The 19508-nt window shown below is 36.8% G+C and overlaps 1 pseudogene; it reads left to right on the top strand.

The window, feature by feature from the left end:
• Positions 1-440: 440 nt before the first annotated feature.
• LOC107569962 (phospholipase D1-like) lies at positions 441-19295 on the top strand (annotated as a pseudogene).
• The last annotated feature ends 213 nt before the right edge of the window (positions 19296-19508 follow it).

The following is a 19508-nucleotide window of genomic DNA, read 5'->3' on the forward strand; positions in this document are numbered from 1 at the left end:
GAAAAATGTTCCTGTGGCTCAGTGGTAGAGCATTGCGTTAGCAGTGCAAGAGTATGTGGGTTTGATTCCCAGGGAACACACATACTGTTAAAAAAAAATGTATAGCCTGTATGCACTGTAAGTTGCTTTGGATAAAAGTGTCTGCTCAGTGCATAAATTATTATTAATTAAATTTACAAAACACTGAAATGCAGCTAAATGATTTGAAGGGGTGTCTGCATTAAGTAAATGGTTATGGCAACAAATATATATTGTGTTTAAATTAGCTTACCAACAGCAAAACTAATGACAAATACTGATATATAACTAATAAAATATTTCTTCTTATTATTATTATTATCGTCACAAAAGCACTATACAATTCATACATTATTCTTGTATTTGTATACTGTTGTGAAATAATGTTCATTGTTTTTGTAGATGAAAGCCTTTAAGTGAAAATGTCCCTGAGGGGCCATCAAGGGCCTCCTAAACTGGAGCGACTGGAGTCAGTCATGAGCCAGTTCTCTGGCAGCTTGGACCAAGATGACCTACAAGACGACCCAGAGGAGCTGGACTTAAGTACTGACCTCTGTTGAGGTAAACTGCACAGTACTGTGTCCTCGCTTTCATCAGTGACCTCATAGGACAGCTGACCTCACAGCATACTGCTGTAGTTGCTGTATGTCAGAAGGAAAGGGAGTCAGATGGCTCTATATTGGACTTTGAGATGCTGGAGCAGTGCAGTGCAATAGAAACACACAGCTGATACTGAATACTGACTGCAACTCTTTTGTACAAGTTACTGCTAGAAAAAAATATAAAACAATTTTTTCTTGAATTCATGGTAAATATAAATTGATCTAATAACTATAAATTAAAATTTGACCCCAAACAGCACCTAACTAAGTGAATTTAGGCTAAGTATGCAATCCTATTACTTAAACTCCAGTGTTTATTTAATGTTTATTGCTAGATAATTTAAATGTAACAAATTTTGGTAACGGTATTGCAAAAATTGCAAACCTCATATAAAATAAATAGAAAATCCAGCTCATATAATATTTATTTTGACCTCCTGAGGTTGACGATCAGTTTTTTGTCTTGAATGTTAAGCTCCTCACTGACCATATGTTTTAAAAGATTTCAAGCTCTATTTTGTACCCTGTTCACAGAAAGTGCAACTTATGCTCACTGCTAAAGCAGTGCATGTTCATTAATATTTTCAGGAACAAACATGTTAATTTCAGCAGGTAAACGCACATGCTTACTAAAATCATTATGTGATGCAGAGCAGATTTAGCTTTGAGAAACTCCAGAGCACACAGCATACTATATACCTCCAGCTGGAGTCTTCAATCGCTATCCTGCTGACAATCAAATGGAGCCTCTCCATGCCTTTACTGCACAACTTCAAAAGATGAAAAGCCAAACAAACTATTACTAAAGTAGCTGTACTTTAGATTGCTAAGATGTTATCAACCATTTTAAAATACAAGGCCAACATGAGTCTGAATGATTACCACACCATCAAGGTGTGTGTTAGTGTTTTATTATTGATCTCACCAGGCTCGTGTGATTATCCCTTAAGATATGACCACTAACATTTCAATATTATGATTGCTTTCAGAACCAAGGAACATATCCTTTCAAGCAATATACAGCTTTCTTCCATTCAAGTCCCTGGATGGTGTTATATTTCTTGAAGAAGTGCCAATCCAAGTACAAGTGACAGAGGTGGAGCGATTCACACCTACAAGGGTAATACAAATGGGATCACAAATGAATCACTTGCACATTTCTTTAACACTTAAGATATTCTAAAACAATGCATAATGCTATAATGCTATTTTAATAACAGGACAATATTATAAAAACAATAGTATGAAGTATTTTAATGTTTTATATATACATATGTAACATGGCTCATGATTAGATATGTGTAAAAATATATTCAATCAGTCTTGTTTCTTGAAATGATCCACTCAAAGGTGCTGAATCCCAACCTGTATACGATAGAGTTGAGCCATGGAGATTTCAAGTGGAAAATCAAGCGTCGTTTTAAGCACTTCCAGGCACTTCATCAGGAGCTGCTCAAATTCAGGGCCCTCTTAAAAATCCCCCTGCCAAGTAAGATGCGCTTTACTAATTTCATCTCTATATGCATACATTCTCTCACAAACACAGCACAAGCCTTGAAAACACAATCCGCCCCATTGCCTTTTGTGCCGCTGATTGTTTTCATTTTTCAGTTGGGTGTACTCAATTTGTCCCAGATGTATTCTTGTTAGCGCCCCTGAACCCTACGAAAAACCCTTTTCTCAGCCTCACTGCACTGTTACCTCTCAGTTAATCAAATCAGAGGTGCTTTCATTGACTCACAACCCAAATCTTGTCAAATATTGACAGTCAGGTTTCCTCTTTTTGACAGTCACTCAGTCAAAAGGAGGTCATTTAAAGGCCGTAAACTGTTTCATGGAGAACACATCCCAGCGTTACCACAAAGACCTGATGCCCTTGTCAAGGAGGAACAGCTCATCAGCAGAGAAGTTACATCTTTTATTTTCAGTTCAATAAGTATTGCTATACTGCTCGTATATAAATATAAAATTCCATATATAGAGTAAAAGTTTACTTCAAAAAGATTGCTTCGTTTAGTTTATGATATAATTGCTCTAATTGTATATAAACATGCTTATTTCAGTGTTTCAATCTTTGTTTTGTTCTAACAGCTGCAACTTGAGGACTATCTGAGGAATATATTAAAAAGGCATTTATACAGGACACATGCTGCAACTGTAAGTCACAACTGTCTGTACCCTTACAAAAATTACCGAGATGCACCTGTATGTGCATATATGTGTATTTTCAGTATTCTCTAAAAACAAGTCTTGTCTTAATAAAGATAATAGTAAGTTAAATAAACTGGGCTTGTTTAAAAAGGATGTTTAGATTTTTACTGGAAAACGAGACAAAAGGGCATTTTTTGTTTTGTTTTGTTATGACAAAAACAAATATTAATCAACAATTTTGTTTTGGACAGGGTGCTTACTATCAAGTGCTCCACATATAGGCAGGCTCGTTGGTGGGGGCACTCAATAGATGAGTTTTCTCAAATGTTTGGACAGGACTTTCTGAGGGAAAACTGCCATGGGTCTTTCACACCTGTTAGAGAATACACTACATCAAAATGGTAAGAAAATTTGCTGTCACATTGATTATTTAAAGGGGTCATATGATGCGATTTCAAGTTTTCCTTTCGCTTTAGAGTGTTACAAGCTGATTGTGCATATATAAGATCCCTGAAGTTGCAAAGACTAAAGTCTCAAAACCAAAGAGATATTCTTTATCAAAGTTAAGACTCTGCCACGCCCCCCTAAAACGACTTGTTCTAACACCCCCCCACATATCTACCTCACTATGTGGAAATATTAGCATAATGCACCCCAAAGAAAGAAGGCATGGTTTCAGTAACCGCAGTTAGTGTTGAAGCAGCCATGTCAGGGAGCCGCTGTGTGTTTCTAGGTGAAAGCAAAAGCACTTTATTTGGCCTTCCGAAAGTAGATGCATTTAGGAATCTTTAAGATTACTTACAACAGAACAGCAATGCATTTTATGGACGACCGTTTTGTGAACTGAGGAGAGGAGGTAATTCTGACTTTGCTATGACAATCTGGCGCTCCTGAATCCGCTACTGTTTTGTTATTAGTTTAAGTATTTGCTATTGACTGTTCAAATGCGGAGTTTTGCTCATTGCGTGTGTGTGTGTGTGCGAGCGAGCGCGAGAGAGTGAGAGAGAGAGAGAGGGAGAGAGAGAGAGACACATCACAGTGGAGTCAGCTGTCTTAACCGTGGCTTGTGTACTGCAAACACATTCATCACTGTGTCTGTCACGAGACTCTGTTCCCCTTTCGGGCTCTGTCTTTACATTTATTTTGAAAGATGAAGCTCGCGATTATGGTAAGGGGCGTTACATTTCCGACGAGTGCTTGCGGTGTTCGGCCAATCACAATGCACTGGGTCAGCTGGCCAATCAGAGCAGACTGCGCTAGTCGGAAGGAGGGACTTTGTAGAAAACGAAGCGTTTGAGAGAGGCGGGGCATAGAGGACTTACAATAATGTACAGTATTTGAAAAATAATGTGTTTTTTGAACATTAAAGCATGTCAACATATTCTGTTACACCAAATACACAAAATAATGATCTTTAAAAAAGCCTCATATGACCCCTTTAAATATATTGTGATAGCCCAATTAAAACAATAGAAGACCTAACTCTTTCTTTCTAAATTTTTGTTTAGTTTAAAGTATTACAGGAATCTTCAATTCAATTTAGCTAGTCCCTCATTCTTTGTTCTTTTTGTGCCGACATGTGAGCAACACTTACTAGAACGTTTTCTCTTAAATCTCTGTGAAGTACCCTGACAGTTCTTAAATGAAGCGCCCTGTGCTCCTTTTGAAGATTTGTCAACGCAGCTGGATACTTTGATGCCATAGCTGATGCCCTGGAAGGAGCAAAGAAGGAAATCTTCATCACAGCCTGGTAGTACGGATTAGAATCAGCTTCAATTACTCCCCATGTACCTCGGTTTTACAACTCTGTGAGCGCTTATGTCGTACATTTTAATGTACCATTTTTTGTACCATTGCGATTTTTTGTGACAGCAGTTTGATTTTCTCAAGGTTGGACTGAGATGTTTTACAAAAGGAGAATAATCCATGCCTGGTTTTGTAGTACGGTGGTTTCACAGGCTTTTTAGCAATACCCACTGAACCAAACAAGTATACATTTTTAAAGAAATAGTTAATCAAAAACAGAAATTTATGTCTGACCCTGTTGTTCTAAACCATATGACTTTCTTTCTGTGGAGGAGAATTTTGAAAAGAGGATGTTCTTTAAAAATGTGTCTTTTGTGCTTGATAGAATAAAAAAGCCATACATTTTTGGAACAACATAAGGCTGAATAAATTATGACAAAAATCAAATTTTGGGTGAACCATCCCTTTAATATAACAGAAATAAAGAATGAAAGTTGTATAGAAGTTGTCAAAGCATTGATTGGTTTTGATATGGCCCTCAGGTTAAGCCCAGAAATCTTCCTCAAACGGCCAGTCTTAGACGGGAAAATGTGGAGATGAGACCATGTCCTCAAGCGGAAAGCAGTGAGTCTGAACACCTGCTCAAATCTGGACTTCAGACAGTTTAATTTTACTTCTCACACATCCATATATTATGCTGCACCTCACGGTTCGCCCAATTCTCTTTAGTTTTTCCAGTCCAAAAGTTGTTTAGCAATATTTTGTCTTTTGTCAACTCCGCAAAAAAGGAGTGAAGATCTTTGTCCTTCTCTACAAAGAAGTTGAGGTAGTGATGGGTCTCAACAGCGAGTACACAAAGAAGACCCTGATGGGACTTCACTCTAACATCAGGGTGAGTCGATCAGTATGTCAAACATTGTCAAAAGCAGAATCTTGACAGTATTACAGAGGGGACCCGTCTCTCCGAATCAGCTTCCCATTCTTACGTCTACACACATCTCTCCAAGAACTAAGGTTCAATCAAAACAAATCATAGAAAGCACGAGAGTACCCAGCGTGCCCACTACCTCCGGACACAGGAATAGCATGTTACTTAGATCATGTTTGGACATTGCCATAATTTTCTGTAGTAGAATAAGAGGGATCGCTGTGTTGGGAACCCTACGGATTGTGTCTGGAGATGGTCAGGTTCTTCCTTGCCGATCGTCTACATAAGAGCCTGAGGCAGCAAGTCTGCTTTCTCCCTTGGTGCCACAGAGCTTCTGTGGCACCATAACGCTGTGGTATTCATCACCGTGGCACTCCAGGCCGGTGCGTGATTGACGTGCCGTCACATTATCTTATTGGAGCCCTGGTTGAGTCTAGGCAGAGGAGTGACACTGGGAAGTGGCTTGGGATCCACACCCCAAGGATGTTTACAGTGAAGCAGCTGGGTGGAGGTATTCCTGGGCCCTGCTGGTGTAGAAACACCTGCCAGGGGCGGCGTCCTCCGGAGGCTTTGCCAAAGCTGGTGGAGACGCAGCTGTTTCGCACAAAGGTTGACACCATCTACACTGTGGTGTTATTTTTGGCTTAGAGCCCTCTGTATTTCTTTAGCTGATATTTGGGAAATTTGGTCAATTGACAAAAGAGTTTATTAAATTGAGTCTTGTCAAATCTATGTGTTTGAAGGATTGATTACATCATAGATCTAAAGAACTTCCAGGCTGTCCTCATATTCATATATGTTCTGGTTGTATGTTGTATATTTTGACACATGTACTGTAATACTTCATGTGGGTATTTTATGTACCGTTCAAAGGTTTGGGGATGGTATGGTTTTTAAAATGTATTTGAAAGAAGTCTCTTTTACTCACCCAGTCTGCATATATTTGATCAAAAATACAATTAAAAACATAATATTGTGAAATATTACTACAATTTAAAAGTACTATTTTTTTATTTTAATGTATTTTTTATTTTATTTAATTACATTTATTAAACGTAATTTATTCCTGTGATGGCAAAGCTAGATTTTTAGCAGCCATTAATCCAGTCTTCAGAGTCACATGATCCTTCAGAAATTCTAATATATGCTTAATTGGTGCTCAAGAAACATTTCTTATTATTATCAACATTGAAAACAGTTGTGCTGCGCAATATGTGGAAACCCTGATGCATTTGTTTTCATGATTCTTTGATGGATAGAAAGATCAAATGTGCAGCATTTATTTGAAATCTTTTTTTTAACATTGTAAATGTCTTTACTGTCACTTTTGATTAATTGAATGCATCCTCACTAAATAAAAGCATTCATTTCGTGCAGGAACTGTAGTGTGTAAATAGTACAATGTGCACAACAAACATACAAGAAATAGTACAACAACTGTAACATTCGAAATATTCTGAACATAACCTTACTCTTCATTGTTCTTCAATAAAGAATTGCCCAGCATCTTGTGCAGTTAAGAAAAGGAACCTGACAAGTTGCCCATCTCTATTGATTGACAGGTCATCCGACACCCTCATCACATGCCCTCCACAGCATTGCTCTGGGCTCACCATGAGAAGTTGGTGGTGATTGACCAGTCACTCGCCTTTCTGGGAGGGATTGACCTGGCCTACGGAAGATGGGACGATTCCCAACACCCACTGACTGATGTGGGAAGTGTGAGAAGAAGCCCTCAGCACAGTCCTGCTCTATCCCTCAGCCTCACTCATGTAAGACCACCACATCAGTAAGATTTTTTATTTATTTTATTTGTTTTTTTTAGCTTGGTAAATAGTAGTCTTTTGCTCACCATGGCTGCATTTATTTAATCAAAAATACAGTAAAAATTGTTATATTATCAAATAATATTTCAATTTAAAATAGCATTTCTATTTTAATGAATAATTTTAATACATTTATAATGTTATTTTAATTGTAATTTATTTCTGTAATGGCAAAACTGATTTTTAGCAGCTATTACTCCACACTTCAGTATCACAGGATCCTTCTTATATGCTGATTTGGTTCTCACAAAACATTTCTTAATATTTTCAGTGTTGAAAACAGTTGTGCTTCACAATTTGTTGGATTCTATTAAAAAAATAAAATCCTTGATATTTCTTAGGGATTTATCTACAGAGAGAGGGCAAATCAGAAATGGATGATATCTCTTCTGCTCAGAGGCACAGAGGCGTAAGTGAATTGGACAGGAATAAACTTCTTGTAAATGTGACCCATTGAGAGTGATAGCCCACAGTAGCCCCTCAATGTTTGTCAACATGCCATGCTTATTGCCAGCTGGGTGTTTCTGATATCTGTCAAAGACCTCAATGGGGGAAGTCGACACGCACCTGACAGATGCTAAAGCCTCCTCTGAACATGTGTACGTGTGCGCCAAACAGTACTGAAAGTAACATCTTTTATTTAGATGACATTAAAATGTAATGTTAATTCATCTGTAGGACCGCTGCATATTTATTTGTGCGTTATGTTATGAAGTAATTGTATTGATCTGTGATTCATACTTGAAAGCATTGACAGCTAACCTAAACTAAAATTGTAACGATTTATATTTTGTGGCCATTTTAACAATGGTGCTCATAAAGGACTGGTCCAGACTGCATTTCTGTTGTATGCTTACTGGGATTGATTTTGTGGCGGGTGATTCAGGGCCTCTGCCTTCTTATTCTTTTCTTTTTCCAACAAGCAAACGTAAAATTGCAATTACGGAGCATCTGGGGCACCCTTGAAGGGCCTGTGGTTGATAATTCCAGTCCTTCTCGCTGGGCCTTTCCTTCCCCCCTGAGAGCTGCATTAAACATAAAGGCCCTGCATGGATGAGTGAGTCAACAAATGACTGGGGCCACTAAATGGGAGCTTGATTTCGTCTATATGCCACCTCTCCCGGCCTGCTGCCTACCTGCCTGCCATTGTGTCATTAAATATGGTTCTGAGCTTTTAAATAAACATGATTTGAACCCAGATGAAGGCACTTATTGCATTTACTAAGGGGCTTCTCTTAGCATGCTTGAGTGACTGTATCTATCAATGCGGGGCTCCTCAACTGTAAAATCTTTGCTAATATACATGAAACTGTTACAGCTGTTGGTCTAACCTTTCAAAACGTCTCCTAAGGAGCACAGTGATATTTGCACTTAATAAAATTATGCCCACCAGGAGAATAGTGCTCTGACATTTGCCATTTGTCAAGTCGAGGGCACTATGATCCCCCATGAGCCATTAACTCGAAACACATCAGAGGGCATTTTACCCTCGTTCAGACTCGGCGCAGCAGACTGGAGTCACTTACACTATCGTTTAAGTCATACCTTCGCTGGGCTGATGCCGCACGGGTGGCCATTACCGCTCCTTGCATGCTGCATGTTGACAGCTAGCCTGATGTGTCAGCCATATAGATAGCATGGAGGTTTTCTTTGTTTAATGGTTCAGAGTGTTTTGTGGGAAAGATGTTCTTGGTTCTTTGGCCCTGGATTGTGCACCAGTGAGAGTTTGGACTAAAGAGTTTTTTTTTTTTTAAAAGAATACTAGACCGTGTAGACCGAATCAAAGCAGATACAATACATGTGAGATAGTATGTTTAAAATAGCATACCAAAACAAAAAGAAGATATGTTCACGAATTATGTTAACAAAACTGTTTTAGGGGCCATTGACTTCCATTATATGGACCGAAACGATGAGTTTTTCTCAAAATATCTTCTTTCATGTTCCACAGTAGTTTGGAACAAAATGATGGTGAGTAAATGGAATTATATATTTCTGAGTGAACTATCCCTTTAAACTTTAAAATGTTTTAATGGATTTATTTTATAAAGCAGTTATTAAACAGATTAACCTAATAGTGTTAATTTTTCAAATTAGTTTTGATCATCAGCAAAGAACAAGCTTTTAGTGCATACTAGAATTATTGCTATGCAGCCTCACAGCTTATTAAATAACAAAAGTGTTACATTACATATACAGTATGTGTTGATTTTTGTCCTGCAGCAATCAGTTGCCACAGTGGAGGAGGGCGAGGAGATGAAGTTTAACGTAGTAGTAGAAGAAATTCAGACTGGATGAGGAGGAGCAGGGAAAGCAGGAGATTCAGGCTCAGTGGAGGATTCAGGAGAGATCTGTGTGAGTTTCACTTTGCCCTTAGTGGAGGAACAGGGAGAAAACAACCTCAACCTGCCCACAGGAAGACTGCTAAGAACCCCCTCAGAGAAAAGTCACCACAGCTCTGATAGAACAGAGTACAGTAAGAGGAATTCAACTAAATAAATGTGACATCAGACTCCAGGTTATGGAGATATGATATATTTTATATACTTTCCTTTTACAGTGTGAAACTTACATACTCTTGATAAATTTAATTTAGTTTGATTTTATTATTATATTTTGATTTATTTATTTATAATGACATTTTAGTCATTTAGCAGACACTTTTTGAAACTTTTTAAAACTTGTCTTGAGAAACTTTTCATTTTGGTGTTGATAGCGGTGCAAAAATAACATTATTTACCTTTAAGTGTCCACTGTCCAGTAATAGAATTTGACATGAATATAACAAGTGTTTTGCTGTTGCATAACAGAGGCTGTGTTTGTGTGTGTTCTGTGTGTAGAACATTACAGTAGGAATAGTCTTAATTCCAGGACACCGTTCACTCTGGAATATTACACCAAGAGCTTGTCTCTGCATTCCAGCGATTCATAGTCTCTCCCCCTGCCTTACGGTTAGTACTCACATACAACCAAACACATCTGTATGGCATGCATATACTGACACTTAAATGCAGTGTATATATACAGTACATTTATGCACACACAACTAAACCTTGTTCACTGAAGCTGAAATGACACAGCTATGAGAACTAATCAGTCTTTATAAGTTGATATATAATATATATGAATTGTTATATCTGAACAGTTGAACAGTTTATCTGTGTAATGCATTTTTTTCTGTCGGTCTGTTTTAGAGACTAGTTCACTAATAAGAGACAAAGCCTACTGCAACTTCATCCTGAAAGACTGGGTCAAACTCAACAAACCTTTTGATGGTACGAAACAGTTTAATTAAAACCCAGAAAAAGCACATCTGCAATATCACAACCCACAGCCAAAATACCTTCTTCTTCTTTTTTTATGTTTTTGAAACGGTAACGCATTAGGCCTTGTTTTAAGAATATTTTACTTACTCCACTGGCAGATAATTTTACTTGTTTTAAGCAAAATGCACTTAACTTAGTTTTTTCCCCCATGGAAACATGACTAAATATCTAAAGTCATTTGGCGTATCTAGTAAAAGTATCTTGATTTAAGAATTTTTTGATATTTTGACTAGAAACAAGACAAAAATACTAAGTAAGATAAGCCATTTTTTGCAGTGTAGCAAACAGTGACAACTAGACTACACATTCTTTGATATCTCTTGTCAAATTCATCAAATGTAGCAATCCCTCCAACACAGGAATGAGGGAAAGTAGACAGAGAAGTTGTTTCCAACAATCCCATTCTGTAGTCGGTATGGGGTTATTTCCCCAGCTCTATTCTCTTGCCAGAGGGAGATAACTTCATTTTTGCATCTCTGCTTTGTGAATGTGAAGTCCTGGTTTTGCACATCGTGCCAATTGGGTAGGACACAGCAGGGGCATGGAGGAGTCTGATAGATGAATGTAGTGAAATACTCTTAAGATGCTTGTGCATCGTCGAAGACATTGAAAGAGAAAGACCACACTGTGATGGCTTCAAAAGGCCTGTCCGTCATCTCTGTATAATGGTTCGGCTAATGTTTTTATGAATTATAGTTGTTTATTTTTCTCTTGTTAAGATTTCATTGACAGGTATAAGACACCACGGATGCCCTGGCATGATATTGGGGTGCTGGTTCATGGGAAGGCTGCAAGAGATATTGCACGACATTTCATTCAGAGGTGGAACTTTACAAAGGTAAGAAATTAGAAACATTTTCAGCAATCTCAGTGTTTCTCCTCTAAACAGTGAGATAAAATGGAAAGGAAACGGATATCTTCTGCTTCCTAGATTTTTCTCTTGAGAAAAAGACTCAACATTTCAGAAAATAAATAATGTCCCAAGCTATACTCAGAATATTCAAGAAATAAAAAATCAGAGATTTCAAGATTAACTCAAATATTTAGCATCAGATTATTTCAAGAATATAATCTGAGCTGTAAATCTACATTAATGTTATTGCTCTGTTCTTACAAGTACCTAAACTAAGTTAAATTAAAACATTAGAAATAAGTTCCTGCTGAGCTATTGAGTAACCCAAGATCAACATAATTCTCATCTGGGGGAGTTTTGCATTTGAAAGTATTATAATAGAGCATTACAAAGTGAAATGGAATTGCAATTGTGAATATATTGCATTGTTTGTTATGCAGTATAAGCATATCTTCATGAATGTCCAGAAAAAAATGCTTTTTTAAATTGCTAGAAGGTGCAGAAATACCACCTCCATTCAGAAGTCTAATTGTAAGAACTAAAGACCAGAGAGCATGCACGAAGCCGAGGTTTCCACCCTCTCTCAAGTTTTTTTGAAAAACCATCTTTATTAGCTTGAGCTTAGCACCCCCTGCAGTTGCTCATTGTGTCCTGTTCTGAATGCCGTCAGCATTCAATGGCCGCCTGCACTCTCAGCCCCCTTTTAGAGCAATTAGAGGCCTTTTTACTTTGATTGTTCAGTAATTGAATTGGTTTGAGGCCTGTATGATTTTCTTTTGGATTATGCCAGTCATATTTCAGGCTTGGCTACCGATCAGACACTCTGCTGGTGAATAATTAAAGGAGAGGAAGCCAGGTGTGTGTGTGCGGCAGAAGAGGACAAACAAAAGCCAGTTGAATGCCTCTGATGAGGTGTTTAGTGGAAATGAGAATTTACGGCTCAAAAAGACAGACTAGTCTCATTTATATCTTTTGCTGCTGATTAGGGAACGCCGCTCATCACAAAGAAAGTATTGTAAAGTGGGAGCAATCCTGTTGGTGATTTTTGTGGAAGGCTTTATGAGATGTATTAGATGACTTTTCATATGTATAGGTAGTGTATATAAATGCACTACCATTCCAAAGTTTGGCATTGGATTTTTTTAATGCATTTATTATGCAAGGCTGCTTTTATCAAAAATACAGTAAAAAAATAAATATTGTAAAATATTATTGTGATTTAAAATAAATGTCTATTTTAACTATTTAAAAATGTTGTTTATTCTTGTGATGGCAAAGCTGAATTTTCAGCAGCCATTACTCCACTCTTTAATGTCACATTATTGTTTAGAAATAATTCTGATGTTTTGATTTGGTGCTCAAGAAATATTTGTGACCACAAAACCAGTCATAAGTTTAAATTGAAGATTTATACATCATACAATTTATACATAAAATTGAGATTTATACATCATCTGAAAGCTGAATAAGCTTTCCATTGATGTATGGTTTGTTAGGATAGGACAATATTTGGCTGATACACAACTATTCGAACATCTGGAATCTGAGGGTGCAAAAAAATGTAAATATTGAGAAAATCGCCTTTAAAGTTGTCCAGATTATGTCCTTAGCAATGCATATTACTAATCAAAAATTAAGTTTTTATATATTTACGGTAGGAAATTTACAAAATATCTTCATGGAACATGATCTTTACGTATTATCCTAATGATTTTTGGCATAAAAGAAAAATCTATAATTTTGACCATACAATGTATTGTTGGCTATTGCTACAAATATACCCCAGCGACTTGTGACTGATTTTGTGGTCCAGGGTCATATTTATTATTATTAATCAGTGTTAAGAACTGTTATTTTTGTAGAAACTGTTACATTTTTTAAAATGATTCTTTGATGAATTGTTTAAAAGAACAGCATTTAATCTGAAATAGAAAAATCATTTGTAACATTGTAAATATTTTACTTTCACATTTGATCTTTTTGATGCTTCATATAAAAACACATATTAACCCCAAACTTTTGTATAATGTATATGTAATAATGTAATAATGCATTTTTACACCACTAACTTGCAGTTATCACAGAACTAGAATTAGCATCTATTCTCTACTCTCCAAACATATGATCACTGTTTAAACTTGACGCTTATGTTCTGTACCTGTGATATGAAGAAAAAAACTGAATTAGTTTAAGTCAAGCCTTTTTTTTTTTTTTTTTAGAACTGTGGTGATTCAGACATGTGATTCACTATCAAGGTCACTGGAGTTATGAGTATCGCTTGGGCAGCTGCCAACAGCCCGTGAGCAGAGTTAATGTTAGTTCTCCCTCATCAGGGCTCAATGGATTTTAATCAACACATTATGCCAGTTGTTAATTGCCTGAGAACCATCTGTTTATAAGCACACGGCCCAGATTACCGCTTACCCACAGTGAAAGCTGACATGGTGTACAACTCGTTAATTTTTTCTTTCACTTCTTTCATGAGGGGTGAAAACGTCAAGTAAAATAAAACTTCCAAAGAAACTCCAACTTCTGCTGGGTACACACTACAAGATAATCGGGGCTGATTTTGGGCCGATTTCTCCCCTTCTGACAATCCTAGGTAATGTCCCGATTATCTTGGTGGTTCTAAATATTATCTTATCAGATTTTCCTGTGGTGTGAGGTGTGTTAAGAGTGACTGAATCTGCTCGAAAGAACGTTTGAAGCGCCCCGATCGCGAATCGTAAATAGTCAATATGTTGAATATATACGATCAGAAATCCTGATGTGTGGGGGGAACATCGCGGCACACCACACACTATAGGAGCAAAAGGGTTAAATCTAGGATTTTTTTGTCCTCATGTTTGTGGTCTCTCACATTTTGAAGATCTTATAAGATTTAAAAAATTGTTTAGTGTGTACCCAGCATTAAGCGGACAAAACATTTTTGTGTCTTTTGTTGTAGTGACACTGTTTTATTTAAAAAAGAACAGAACAGAAAGTCTAGATGAATCAAGAACAAAACTAATGTGACCAAATATCGTGGAAAGCATTGAAAATGCTATAAAAAAAATATTGTTTCTTCCATATGTAGATAATTGGTAGAGGGTGGCAACATCGTTTCCTTTGTTTCCCAGGAAACAAAGCCCGTCTCATGTTCAAACGACCTTTGAACCATGTTCCTGGCCCAGTTGAAAACAGTCTGAGTATAGTCTAGTTAGGACAATAGCCATTAAAAACCTACTTTCGGAAAACCCTCACATACAGCGCCATCAATTTACTGTAATCAGCGGCACTGAGACTTTTATTCAGCCTCAAACAAGTGCTCTGTCTCTGGGGAGTGGAGGTACCGGGCAGGGGTTGATGGTCAGCCCAACAGGCTATCTGGATGTGGCACAGTAATTAGCGCTCTTTAGGGGTGTGATTTTGGAGTCAACATCGGGCGTTCTGTCTGATCCCAATCAACTCTCATTTTATTTGCTAGCTGGTGAAGAAGCGGTCGGGGGAGACGTGCTACCCCTGCCTCATGCCCAAGTCTCTATCCGCACCCGTGGTGCCAGCTGAGTACAGCGGCAAATCAACACAGGCTAATGTTCAGGTGAGATATCACTACCAAACCACATGGGTTCCTGCTTTGAACTGCCAATATTGCTAGAATCATTTCAGAATCCAACTTTGCACTAAAGTGTATTTAGAAATATGTTGTGTGATAATTGAAACCATCTATTTTCTAACCTTTTTCCCTGAACAAGCAAGGTTTTGAGGTCTGTGTGCCAGTGGTCTATTGGGACGAAGGTCCATGAGGAGTCGATTCATTTAGCCTACGTATCAGCCATCCAGAACAGCAAACATTTCATCTATATGGAGGTAAAATATGTGACCACAAAAATACATCAACTGCACAATTTGGGATAGGGCCAATGCCTGGTCTTCAGTGCAGAGTAAAAGGTTTTTTTTTTTTAGGGGCACAGTAACCATGAATAAATGTTATGAATTTTTATTTACCCAGTTATTCATCTAAAATCTATTAAATTATTTATCATATATCAGGGCAGATTTCTTGTTATGTTTTATTTAAATTTCCATTCAAATACTGAATGTCACTTTATATAAATATAAAAGTAATATAAATTAACCTGCTCCTAAATAATAATAATTTCTGATAGTATATACTGTATATACACACATAATACATAATATATTACTTTTAAAAACAATTACCGACCCTAAAGTAAATATATAAAATATCATGCATATTATATGTAAAAACTAAAATAAAAGGGTTGTAAAAAAACAACTGATCCCAAACACTGATTTGATTTTGGGGGGAAGATCAAAGCAATCATGCACTTTAATTACAGGTAATAACCCTGCAAACATGCATCTTCGGTAATCATCAAATTGCCACAATTAAGGGTAAAAATGCAGCTTGAACGGCCGCTTGCAGCAAATTACACATGTGTAATGTGGAAACAACAGACCCTGCTCCTCACGGGCTACAGCGAGACCATTACAGCCCCAGCTTGGACCCTCAACACTAGGCTAGATACAGTAAGAGGATCACTGAGGGTGCTGTGGTCACTGGGGTTCAGCGAGCGATGTGATTGGTCAGGTGAAGAAGATTTAAGACATATGATTGGTGCAAGACAAAAGTAGATGAAATGAAAGCCCTCTTTCTCTATTGCAGGACAATGTGCCGAGGGGAGCACTCCATTATTGAGAGGCTCAAATGTGTGAGTAAGTAGACTAGTATGTAGAAGTATAAACCTACTCTGTAGCCGTAACATTAAGATCGTGTCCATCAAATGTGGATTGCATGATTGTAATTCTCTATAATAGGACAAGGATGAAGAAAGTATGTGTGTATGTACTTGTGTTTGTCTGCAGTGGTAGATTGCTGGATCAAGTACAACTCTTTCTGCGGTCTGCGCACTCATGCTGACCTGGATGGGCGTCTGGTCACTGAACTCATTTACGTGCACAGCAAGCTCATGATCGTGGATGACTGCACTGTCATTATTGGTCAGACACTGTGCCCACACATATATAGAGACGTAAAATTGGGTCGTTCTCTGGAAATTTCAGAGATTTTATTCTTTATCATTTCATTTGAAAGCATTAGTAGCAGTGTAATAACTACACCATAGGTGGAGGCGTCCTGCTTGATATTCAGTTTAGTAGTTGACTATATTATTTTTATAAGACATCTTTAGAAAAAAATACTGCATATTTAAATGTAAAATTATTAATAATAAATACATATTTATATACAAAATATTAAAAAATAATATTTTAAATTAAATTCTAAGTAAATATTTACATGTGTTAAATGTAATATACATATATATATATATATATTGCTTCAGTCTTTAGCGTCACAAGATCCTACAGAAATCATTCTGATATTTGATTTGGAGTTTGATTATTATTTAATGCATCCTTGCTGAATTAATTGAATTATTGTTTATTTAAAAAATGTTTATTGACTCTTACCTTTTGAATGGTAGCATATCACAGTCTTGAAAGATTAAGCACCAAAAACTGCTTAATTATCATCATTGATAATAATAAGATTTGTTGCTTGAGTATGAAATCAGTGTATTAGAATGATTTTTGATTAATCGTGATTCGTGACACTGAAGACTGGAGTAAAAATAAAAAATTCATCATTGCCATCACAAGAATAAATTACATTTCAAGATTTATAAAAAAAAAAAATAAGAAAAAAGGTATTATTATTATTAATTTTAATTAATAATATTGCACAATATTACTGCATTTTTGACCATACAAAGGTAGCCTTGGTAAGTAAAAAAAAAAAACGATTATTATTATTAGTATTATTGACCTGTATATAGTCCCTGGACGGATAGGTAATCCATAATAGTAAATAATTGCTTGTAAACTTAGAACTTATTATTATTATAGTATACTCATAATACATATAATTATTATTATTATTATTATTATTATGTGTTAGGTTTGTGCACAGGATGATCTTGCAATTGCACATTATGTTGTTTGAAATCTTCGAGCTGTAAAGCTGTTAGTCGCCACTAGGTGGCACTGCACTCACACAAAACACCTAAGCGCGGACATGTGCAGAATATCAAACATCAACAGATGTTTATGAAAAGCGAAGTCACGCCTGTCTCCTCGATCATCACAAATGCATTATTAAAATCCCATTAACGTCGCTCAAATCCTGTTTGTCTTTATCAATTCCAATTATCCTCTTATCCTTATGAATAGGCTTTGAAGAAGAAAAATTAGACATCTCAGTGTTGTTCAGTGATATGTCCTTGAAGCTCTCAGTAGAGGTCAAACCCCAATATAGACCCAGAACACGCTCCCCAAAGGCATTAACCATGATAGTAGGAAAAGCGAAAGTGTCTGATAGCTATCTGTGATCTGCTTGGGCTCTGCAAACATCAATGACAGGAGCATGCTGGGAAAGAGAGATGGTGAAATGCCTGTGGTTGTTGAAGACACAGAATTCCAGCCCTCTGTCATGGATGGAGAGAGTTATCAGGCTGGCAGCTTTGCTCTGTCTCTACGGGAGGAGTGCTTCAGGTCTGCTTTCCTGTTACACGTGAGCTACATGACAACAGGTTTTCCCTTTGCAGTGTGAAATTTTACAGTCCTGTGAAATACATCATTCATATTCATTGGGTGAATCTCACAAATGTCTGTTCTATTTTGAAATATTTTTCATGAAACAACCTATTTTATGACTATTTTTGACACAATGAAAAAAAAAGTAATAAAATAGGCTTTATTTCTTCATATTATTATACATTTTGTCATTTTTCATTAAGAAAATTAAGCCTACTTTATGACTTTTTATGGCATTGTGGCATTACTTCATGATTGCGCAGCTAAATTGCCACTAAATTCAAATTTTAAATGAAATACTCGAAATACTGTTAAAACACATATTTAATACACTTTTTTTTTATCAAATGAGTTTAAATAGCACTCATTTTTGCTTTATTGGAAAAATTCAAATTTTGTTGTGAAAGTGTAGTTAATTCTTATGACAATAATGCAGATGTACTGCATTATACACTGCATAAAATATATCTTTGTCCTAAAAAAAATCTCTGTTAAATATTTCTCTCTTTTTTCTTTTGATTTTCTGTTGAAATATTGACTAAATGCATAATTTTTTGCTCTATTACATTGCAAAGTGTGTTATTTTGAATGTGAAAGCAATCTGTTTTTTAGACTTGTACGTGGCTTGCTGGGAGACATCAGTGATCCCATCAGTGACCGTTTCTACAAGGAAGACTGTAGCCAAGAACGCCAGTGTGCATGACAAGGTAAATAAATCACTCAGTAAAGGTAAGAGCCACCGAAAGAGCACAGCACTGACCTTCCTCACCGCACTCTCTAAATAGCCCTAGATTCATTCTTAGAATAGAGCTTCCTTTTATCACTGATCTTAGAAATGTGATTAACCGGCTCAGTCAATAGAGCCGGCTGTTTACTTGTGCTCTGATTCTGCCTTTGTGTCATTGAAATGATTCTGCAGTCCAATATTAGATAAATATGCTGCAGATCTGGTATTTATATATATATATATATATATATATATGCTTAATTGGGAATAGTCACCATCACTGACTATCTGTGCAGGTCTTCAGCTGTTTGCCCACTGAAGCAGTCCTAAACTATAAGATTCTGAGAGAATACATGTCACATCCTTGCATGGCTATAGAAGACCCAGCACAGGCCTGCGCCGAACTGAAGAAGATACGAGGCTTTCTGGTCCAATTTCCCTTGTACTTTCTGTCTGAAGAGAACCTTTTCCCTTCTTTCAACTCTAAAGAGGGAATCATGCCCATCGAGCTGTGGACATAGACTCTTTGAACCTCTAATGGCTGTCCTCTCTTTTGCATCATGCTATATGTGCTGTCAGTAGCATGCAAAAACTACCTCTGAGCTCTCTTTAGATGCATGTCTAAACCTTCATTCTTCTGCTGTTTGTCTGTTGTCCCTGTAGGTTTATGTCTGAACTCTCTTAATCAAATATACATGGACACTGCAGCTGTTGTAAATAATTAACTTTGTTCT

Source organism: Sinocyclocheilus grahami, unplaced genomic scaffold (assembly GCF_001515645.1).
Source record: "Sinocyclocheilus grahami isolate Dianchi unplaced genomic scaffold, SAMN03320097.WGS_v1.1 scaffold28.1, whole genome shotgun sequence".
NCBI lineage: Eukaryota > Metazoa > Chordata > Actinopteri > Cypriniformes > Cyprinidae > Sinocyclocheilus > Sinocyclocheilus grahami.